The following is a 10,369-nucleotide window of genomic DNA, read 5'->3' on the forward strand; positions in this document are numbered from 1 at the left end:
AGCAGTTAGCGTAATGGCTATGTCGCTGGACTCCCACGTAGTCAACCGCGGTTCGCGTCCCGAACCCAGTGGCTTAGAACTCACGCTGGGCACATGTGCGTGCGTGCCCAAGATCCCGAGAGGAGAATGGAGGAGAAGGGATTGCGGTGTGACCATCCCCTCTGGGGGGTGATTTCTCACTTTCTGTCTCTATGTCTCTGTCTGTCTGGTGAGCACACACGCCGTAAAGCAAAAAAAAAATAAAAATAAAAAAAAACCTCTCCAAAAAAAAAAAGTGAGATTGCTGATCATTTAGTAGGTTTATTTTTAATTTTTCGAGGAACCTCCATTCTGTGTTGCATGATGGAAATGGACACTTCCATCACCGTGTACAAAGGTTTTCTCTTTACAGACTCAGCAATACTTGATATTTTTATATTTTTTTGACAATAGCTATTCTAACAAGAGTGAGGTGTTGCCCTGTGGTGGTTTCAGTTTGTATTTCCCTGATTGATTTTTTTTTTTTCATATACCTGTTGGTCATTTCTATGTCTTCTTTGGATAAATATCTATTCTGATTCTTTACCTATTTTTAATGAAGTTACTTGTTTTCTTGCTATTGAGTGGTTGAGTACCTTATGTATTTTGGATATTAACCCCTTATTAGATACATGGTTTGCAGATATTTTCTTTTGTTCTATAGGTTATCTCTTCACTCTGTTGATTGTTTCTTTTGATGTGCAGAAGCTATTTAGTTTAATGAAATTTGATTTGCCTAGTTTTGCTTTTGTTGTCTGTGCTTTTTGGATCATATTAAAGAATTCTTTGGTCAGATCAATGTTACTGCAGCAATATTCATAATAGTTAAGACAGGGAATCAACCTAAATGTTCTTCAACTGATAAATGAAGAATGTAGTGTGTGTGTGTGTGTGTGTGTGTGTGTGTGTGTGTGTGGATATATTCCAGATTATGGAATAAAATTCAGCCATTAAAAGAAAAAGGAACTCTTGTCATTTGCAACATTATACATGAGCCTGGAAAACATTGTGCTAAGTGAAATAAACCAGACACAAAAAGACAAGTACAACATGATCTCACTTAGAGAGCAGAGGATAGAAGGGTGGTTGCTAGGGACTGGTATGTGGGGGGCAGGTAGGGAGATGGGAAGATGTACAGAGTTTTATTAGATGAGATAAATAAGTTCGGGAGAGTTACTGTACAGTATAGTGATCAGGGTTAACAATAGGGAATTGTCTACTTCAAAGTTCAGAATAGATCTTAAATGTTCTTAATATAAAAAAATTGATAAACATGCGAGACAATGAGACAATGGATATTTTAATTAGCTTGACTTGTCATTTTACAGTGTTCACATATATCTAAAAATCACATTGGATATCATAAATACTATTTTTATTTGTCATTTATACCTTAAAAAATTTACAAGCTCTCCTTAACGTTGAAAAAAATGACAAACATTTTCTGAGAGCTCTGTCCTATATGTGTTAACCATTCACAGTCTTTAGTTTGCTTTCACAACTATCTGTTCTGGAAGTAAAAAACAATATTAATATTCTGGATTTCAGAAAGAAAAAATGAGACCTAAGAGTTCATGAACTACAGAAGTTCATAAAGCAGTCAAAGGCACCATTGACGTCAGAGCCAAGATTACTATTTTTAAGATGCCTTTTTTTTTTTTTTTTTAAAGAGATTTTTAGGGCATGTGTGCTCACCAGAGGGACAGAGACGGAAAGCAAGAAATTACCCGCTGGGGGGATGGCCATGTCACAATCCCTTCTCCTCCATTTTCCTCTCGTAATCTTGGGCACACATGCACAGGCACTTGCCATGAATTTTAAGCCACTGAGTCTGGGACTTGAACTGCTGTCAACTACGTGGGAGTCCAGCAATGTAGCCATTAAGCCAGCTGCTGGTCCATCACATGTATTTTTAATTTTCACGTACATAATGATGCATGGTGACAGGATCCATGAACAAGGAGAAAGACCAGTTCATATTTTGCAACAGAATTCAGCTGGGTGGGTAGAAGGAGCACCTCCATTGAATGGGAAGCTGCCCTGAGTTCTTTCAATGATGACTATCTTTTGATAAATAAATATTAATGGACATCTGACTAACTAAAATGAAGTCAAGCTCTGAACTTTTAGGCACTCAGTGTCCAAGAACATAGTAAGCTCTGATAAATAGCTTCCAATAAATAGTAATTATGGATATTATTTTACTTGGACCGAAAAGAGGAGTATTAATATAACCAGTTTGGTCTTTAAAATAATGTGCTTAATTTATACCTCCTCTCAGCAGTGCAGGAGCTCTGTGGGTGCTTTGGGACATCTGCCTTGGTCCCTTTCTTAGATAAGGCAGTAGGGGCCTATGCCCTAGGCCCTGAGTTTTGGAGGGAGGGCTATGTTCTATCCTCATCCATCTGTATACTCCCCACGGGAGACCAAGGGATCCACCCAGAGCCCACACCATCCTCTACTCTAGGAATGCTCTGAGATCCCAGTCTGACATTTTGGACTCACAATTTGTGTCTACTTTCAGAGTCTGTGCATGCTGTTTCCTTCGTTCAGCTCCTGTGGTTGTCCTGCATCTCTGGTATGCATGTCCCTTGGCTCAAGGGAGTAGTCTGATATAAAGCTAAGATGTGTGCACTGAAGCAGCCACATATATTCACATGAACTGTCTCCCAGTGTATAACAAGAATTGGGATGCCACGAGAAGTAGAAAGAGCTAGAACCTTAGGCTATAGCATGGAGCTAAAGTTTAGAGACCAAGTCTCCTGTCTCTGTGAATTCTGGTGTAGAAAAACAAGGAATCTAAATTTAAACTTGGCCTTCAAGGTTATTATGAATATACATTTTTCATGGTTGAGGGACAGAACATAGTTTATTCAAAAGTTAAATTGTTATAAACAGTCTTACATTAATAAATACTTAGCAAGAGGTCTCTGAAACACACAAAACCCAATTTTTAGTGTTTACCACTTACTGTGGTGGAAGTGCTCTTACTGTGACTGATTTTAAGCTACCAACACAACATTGATGAATACAAATTTGTGAAGAGATGCATATAACCAGCACTACCAACCCTACAAGAGCTGATTCTAGTACACCACTGTAAATAATTTTAAATATTGGGACCAGCAGATGGTGTAGTGGCTACATTGCTGGACTCTCATGTAGTCAACCACGGTTCAAGTCCCGGACCTACTAGCTTAAACTCATGCCAGGCGCATGTGTGTGTGTGGCCAAGATCCCAAGAGGAGAATGGAGAAGAAGGGGTTGCAGCGAGGCCATCCTCCCCTGGGGGGGGGGGTTATTTCTCTCTTTCTGTCTCTCTGTCTTTCTGGCAAGCGCACATGCCCTATAGCAAAAACCTCTCCAAAAATAAATTTTTTAAAAAAATATTTAAATGTGTGGTATAGGGACCTTAATTTGTACTCTCATAGAAAAGTGCTTACATGTAGTAAGCATGTTATTGGATTGTGAGGAAAGTCATGATGCATTTTTCCATAAACAAAAATGTCTCATGACTTTCCTGACAACCTAATAAATACCTCTTGCATGAAAGGCCTTATTAGCTGTGTGCTTTAGGTAAGCCACTCATTTATAAACTAATCTCTACTTTATAGGACTCTTGACTAAACGAGACAGTTCATGTGAAAGCATCTAGCACTGTTCTTGGCATCCTGTTTACAACCAATGAATGTTGCTGAAAGAATGAATAATAGACGTTCAATAAATTTTAATTTCTTTTTTACTATCATATTGGGGAAAATTCAAGTTTTTAAGTTGAAGCTATTCTTAGGTATTGGAATTTTCTGTACTTGTCTGTAGGTCAAGGCAAATGCCCACTTCTTTTAGGGTTTTCCTTGGGAAACCCTTTATGATAGATAAGTCATTTTCATAAAGTTCCTAAGGGAATGCTGCTCACACAACGTTATTCATTTTAGAAGGTTTGGTGAAATTCCATTTGGCTGTGTGTCTGTTATCCAAGCCTGGAAGGAGGAAAGACTGTGTTTTATGGCCTGACATTGCTCTCCACTCTATTTTGTATCATGGGACAGTGGAGAGACAAATGGCTTTGAATTAATACTTGAGATTTAGTTTTTCCATATGTTGTCTTCAGTGAGGAATGTCTTAAATTTTCAAGATGAACACATGAAAAATAAATAAAAAGAGAAGTGGTGCTCTCCCTCTCTCATTTGCTTGGCTAATGGAGTAAAGCCTAATGATGAGTGATAACTTCTACTTGAAACAGTTGTCACCCATGAGCATATTCCATTGGCTGGCAATTTACACACTTAGAATAAGCATGTCCTTTTTTTCAGTAATTTCTGGTAACAGCTGTTTTGCCTCTCCCAATGAATTTTTCTTTCTCCAGGTGACTGGATCCCATATGTCCAACCACATGGTTCGGATTCCAGGCCCAGTGGCTTGAAAAACATACCAGGCACATGTGCATGCATGACCCAAATCCCAACAGGATGGAGAATTGGAGGAGAAGGAATTGTGGCATGATCGTGTCCCATTAGGGGGTGCTTCCTCCCTCTCCCTCTCTCTCTTTTTCTGTCTCTGGAGAATGCTCATACCCTCTGGCCAAAAAAAAGAAAAACATTGAGAAAGATATTTTGAGAAGAAAATGACAGAAAATGCATTCTGGAAAATTATGTAACTAAATGGTTGAAAAATTTCTTCCGGGCTAGAGACCATGCTATTATGTGGTCGAATTAGTAAGATCCGGGCTGGTGCACAATAGATATTAATAGCATATAGATATACAAGGAAAGGATGAGTCAGAGTGTGAAGAAACATCAGTGAACAAGAGTTAGAGGAGGGAAGTTGACAGCATAGTACCAGCACCTGCCCAAGAATTTATCAGTATCAATGGAAGCACTGGTCTCTACCACACATACCCAATAAGCTACAAATAGAGGTCTTCCTTGCAAAGCCATTTTTGCATCAGAATTAACTTTCATGGGCTTTTTTGTTTGGAGTATTGACCTCAGAAGGAGAGAATTTTTTTATCCTTAGAGAGAGAAATATTAGTCTGAGCTTTTCTCAGCCTAATATGAACACCGGATATTTGAAAGTTATAGTTCTTATTGTAATTAAACAAATCTGCTTTATTTTGGACATTACTACGTAGTCTCAGCATTATCAGCTCTGGCAGACTTGCTAGGTCTGTACAACAAATGTAGTAAATTCCCCTGGGAAACTCTGCTGGTAAGGCCTTCCACTCACCAACCAGGTGACCTTTCCTGGCAAAACTGACCTCCTCTCTTACGGTCGCTTACCCTCCAGTTCTTCTCCCATTGGTAAAGTTATTTTCAAAGTGTGATGTGTAGAGAGAGTGCTAGCTAGTTTCCCTTCTTATGAGAGCTCTTCCCTACCCAAAGAAAGTGAAGCAGTGATAGCTGTCTCATTGACAGCAAAGCACAGGATCTCCCTTAGATGCAATTTCTTTTCCTTCCTTCCCCCCTCCTTTTCTTTTTCTTCTCTTCATCGTCGTCGTCATTGTCTCCTCCTCCTCCTCCTTCTTCTCTTTCTCCTCTCTTCTTCTTTTCTTCTTCTTCTTCTCCTTCTCCTCCTCCTTCTTCTCCCAGATAGAGAGGGAGAAAGCACCTCACAATAGGCTGTGGTCACACCTGAATCCCTTTTCCTTCATCCCATCAGGATCTTGGACACTCATGTACACACACCCAGTGTGATTTTCAAGCAGACAGGGCAAGGATTCAAACAGTGGTCAACCATGAGGGTTCCAACTTCCAACACACAGGACTTAATCATTGCACTTCTAGGCCAGCCCTGAGATTTTCCTTTGAAAGAGCCATCGCTTGGTTGCTAATATTTATTAAGCATTTATTTTAAGGTAAACACTTTAGTAGGTGTTCTATGCTTTATTTTACTTAATATTCACAAAATCAATATGGCAGATACTATTACCCCTACTTCATAGATAAGCAAACTGAGGCTTAGACAAGTTAGGTAAAGTGACCGAGTTTATTGAGCTAGTAATTAGCAAGACTGGGATTCAAATGTCATTCCTGACTTCAAAACCTGAGCTCTTGGGAACAGCAGTTAGTGTAATGGCTATGTCGCTGGACTCCCATGTAGTCGACTGTGGTTTGAATCCCAGACCTGGTGGCTTAAAACTCATGCCGGGTGCGTGTGCATGCGTGCCCAAGATCCCGAGAGGAGAATGGAGGAGAAGGGATTGTGGCGTGGCCAGCCCTCCCGGTGGGTGATTTCTCTCTTTCTATCTCTCTGTCTCTCTCTGTCTGGTGAGCGCCCGCCCCTTATAGCAAAACCCTCTCAAAAAAAAAAAAAAAAAAAACCTGTGTTCTTCATCATTACATAACAAAAAAGAGACCAAGAGTGACTACAGTATGCATTTGCTTATTTATTCAGTAAACATATTTAATAGACCACTATAAATTCTCCAAGATGCTTCTCCAGGAGTTTTCATTCAATTGAGGATCAAAGATAGTAAGAAAAAAATTGATAAGATAATTTCAGTTAGCAGCAAGAGCTATAAAAATACTAAACAGGGTAGAGGCCTCAGAGGACAACTTCATGGCTCCTGAGAACTAGTAATTTCAGGGAAAAAAAAATGAAGATTTTCTACTGATAATTCAGCCTCCAGCCCACAAACTCCAGTGGTAGGCACTCCCTCAAACCTTCTCTCTGCCTCTGTCTCTGTCTCTACCTCTGTCTCTGTCTTCCCATTTATTTTTTGTAATTTTTCCTTTTTAAAAATTTTTAAGGTAAATCATTTTCTCAGCTTTCATCCCCTCCTCTCCCTTTATTTTGTAAAGAATCCACTCTCCTCCTCTGAACCCAGGAGAGTCAAGGGAGCAGGCCTCAGAAGACATCTTCATGGCTCATTCGCCATGTGGTTTTCTAATTTTTGCTTTTTTTAAAAAAATAATTTATTTTATTTTAAAAAGTAATTTATTTTTTCACTATAGGGCACGTGCGCTCGCCAGACAGATAGACAGAGACATAGAGACAAAAAGCGAGAAATCACCCCCTGGGGGGATGGTCACGCTGCAATCCCTTCTTCTCTATTCTCCTCTCAGGATCTTGGGCACACATGCACACACGCCCGGCATGAGTTTTAAGCCACCGGGTCCGGGACACGAACCGTGGTCAACTATGTGGGAGTCCAGTGACATAGCCATTACGCTAACTGCTGGTTCCCTACCCTCTTGATTTTTGACATACAAACCATTGCATTCCTTCAAGCACCAGCTAAACACAAGGCTCATGTGATTTCTGAAACATTGATAGCAGTTTCATTAAGCATGCCTTGCTACAAAAGGTTGCAGCCCTAGCTATCTCCACTACCTTCACAAGTAATGTTTAGAGTTTCTGCTTTCAGAAAGATGTGTAACAAACTCATGGTAAACTCAAAATGCTGGAAATGGGGCAGAACAAATATATCTGTGAATTTGAATACAGATCGATACCTTTCTGAAATTAGCCAATGACTCTCCAGTCGACATTGCAACATTTGTCTGAATCCTACAGGTCCACCTGGAAAGGAAATGAGTTCTCCTGAGTCTCAAGGCAAAAGTTCAAGTGAACTTGAAGATGGAAAATATCTCTTATTTTGAGGGAGAAATTTTAGAAGACCAAGTGGGACCTAAGGGAATGTTTCTTGCTATTTTCCTGTATCTCCTACATACACTTATTCTGCAAGCCGACAATCAACTTGCTGTGACAAAGTACCAAATAAATCTGTTTGCAGATTTGTTGTTTAAGAAATAAAGTGTTCGCCAGGTTGGTTTTTATTTATTTATTTATTTTTTAGGTTTTCTTGAACACCACAACAAAAGACTTAAACATATGCCTGGGCAAATGGTGTTAGGATTTGATTGTGTGCTCTGGGAGGTGAGTTTAGAATATGATTGCAAGAAAATATATATTACACTGAACTGTCTTCCAGCATATAGATGGCCCAATGCCTGCAGTTCTTTGGCAAACTTGTACTGGGGAAAGTATATTAATATTTTACTCACTTGAAACAAGATCCTAAACTTCACTTTTTTTCCCCTTATCCAGATGTATTTATAATACTTTTCATTTGTTCTAGCTTTAAAGGGTTCTATAACATTCTTGTTTTTCTTTCATAATCCTTTTCCCAGTCAGGTCAGAAGACTCTGATTGGATTGTTGGCATGAAGAGGGTAACTCTACATTCACTGCATGGTTTGAGCAGTGCAAGGAAAAAGAGCTTACACACCCTTTATGTAAAGTACTTGAGAAATGGTCTGTGGGTTCACAGTTGTCTAGCCAAATCTCAATTCCCTAAAATACTTTTGATTTTTTTTTCCTACTTCAGGAAATGATGTCACATTGAGTATCATAAACCACTAAGAATGCTTCATCAAGAAATGTGTCCTTGATTTGCAAATGTAGAAGTAAAGTTTAATTTTGAGATATCTTTAGGTAGAAAAATGAGATATATAACATCTTAGTGAAAAAGTTGTTTTGTTTTTCTAATAAATTATAGAAAGGGTTTAGACTGGCCCAGTAATGGCTTTTTAAAAATTGATAAACACAGATCTCTGAGACTAAAAGCCTTCTGAAAGACCAGCGAAAATCTGGAACTCATTTGTTCTATAGTGCATTTACATTATTTCATTGCCTTCAGAAACTCAGTCACGGATACATGCAGCATGAGGCTGTCTTTTATTTCATCGGTCTTTAATTAGTAAAAAGATTATTATCATTAGATGTTTTGCTAGTAAATGATATCAAAAATATTTTTGACATATAGCTTATTATATTTGATATTACTAACTTAAGTGACATTAATGATAAAAGCCAGACACAGAATAATTGTGACACATCATGCAAGTGTAGTAATTTATTTATTTTTCAAAGTGAGATTGGAATAAAAGAAATCAAGTGGAGATTATGGTGGCATGATTTCAGATAACAAAGATCTTTGTTTTACTTTTTTTTTTTCTTTTTTAGAGAGAGATTTTTTTTTGCTATACGGTACATGTACTCGCTGGAGAGACAGGGAGAGAAAGAGAGAGAGAGAGAGAGGGAGAGAGAGAGAGTGACAAATCCCCCTCCCCCCACCCAAGGAGGGATGGCCAAACTGCAATCCCTTCTCCATCACTCTCCTGTTGGGATTTTGAGCACGCACACATATGCGCCTGGCATGAGTTTCAAGCAGTCAGCCATGTGGGAGTCTAGTGATGTAACTATTATGCCATCTGCTGGTCCCCGAAGATCTTTGTTTTGTATTTTAAGAATCATTTTTTTATCACTTTCTTTTATTACAAAATGTATGATTATTATATTTCAAATAGTACAGAAGTACAATATATAAAGTACACAATTAATTTCTTCCTTTACTCCTCTGTCCCCCAATTAATATGTCAGGGAGCATCATGGTGAGTTTGAAGGACAGCTTTACAGTTTTAGTATTTATGTAGACTTACATAACGGTATGCCTGCACACACACACACGCATAAACACACACACTCTTGAACGTGAGACTCGTGTAAGTTTGTATGTATGTACAAGAAATGAGATCATATTATACAGATCAACACCCTTCATTTACATTGTGGAAACATTTTCATGTGTGAAAACATAATAATACCTTGCTATTTTTTTTTTTGGAGAGATTTTCACTGTAGGGCGCGGGTGCGCTCACCAGACAGACAGAGAGAGACATAGAGACAGAAAGCGAGAAATCACCCCCCAGGGGGGATGGTCATGCCGCAATCCCTTCTCCTCCATTCTCCTCTCGGGATCTTGGGCACGCACGCACACGCGCCTGGCGTGAGTTTTAAGCCACCAGGTCCGGGACACGAACCGCGGTCGACTACGTGGGAATCCAGCGACATAGCCATTACGCTAACTGCTGGTTCCCTACCTTGCTATTTTTAACCACTGATATTAAAAAACAATGAAATTCTGTCTTTTTAATTGCCAGAAGGCAAGTGCTCTAGCCAGAGAGGGCCAAGAGAGACAGATGAGAGAGAGAAAGAAAGAGAACACACCCTACCATGGAGGAATTGTCATGCCACAATACCTTTTCCTGCACTTTGCTATCCTGTCGGGATTTTTGGCATGCACACACACGTGCCTGGCGTGTTATTCATGCTTCTAGTCAGCTACATGGCTGACACAATTCTGTTGTTTTGTTTGTTTGTTGTTTTAGTGTGTTTATTCTGAGAGGTATAGCAAGACAGCATCACCACCAGGTCCAGGTGCTGCAATCCACCCCAGCCCCAGCCAGCTTAGTCATGGGCATATGCATTTCAGCGCACAGAGAGGTCTCAGGACTCAAACTGGCAAACTCCTGTGGGTCTGCTTCACAGTGTTATGTTTTGCTGCTGAA

The sequence above is a fragment of the Tupaia chinensis genome, unplaced genomic scaffold (assembly GCF_000334495.1).
Source record: "Tupaia chinensis unplaced genomic scaffold, TupChi_1.0 Scaffold000555_1, whole genome shotgun sequence".
Taxonomy (NCBI): domain Eukaryota; kingdom Metazoa; phylum Chordata; class Mammalia; order Scandentia; family Tupaiidae; genus Tupaia; species Tupaia belangeri.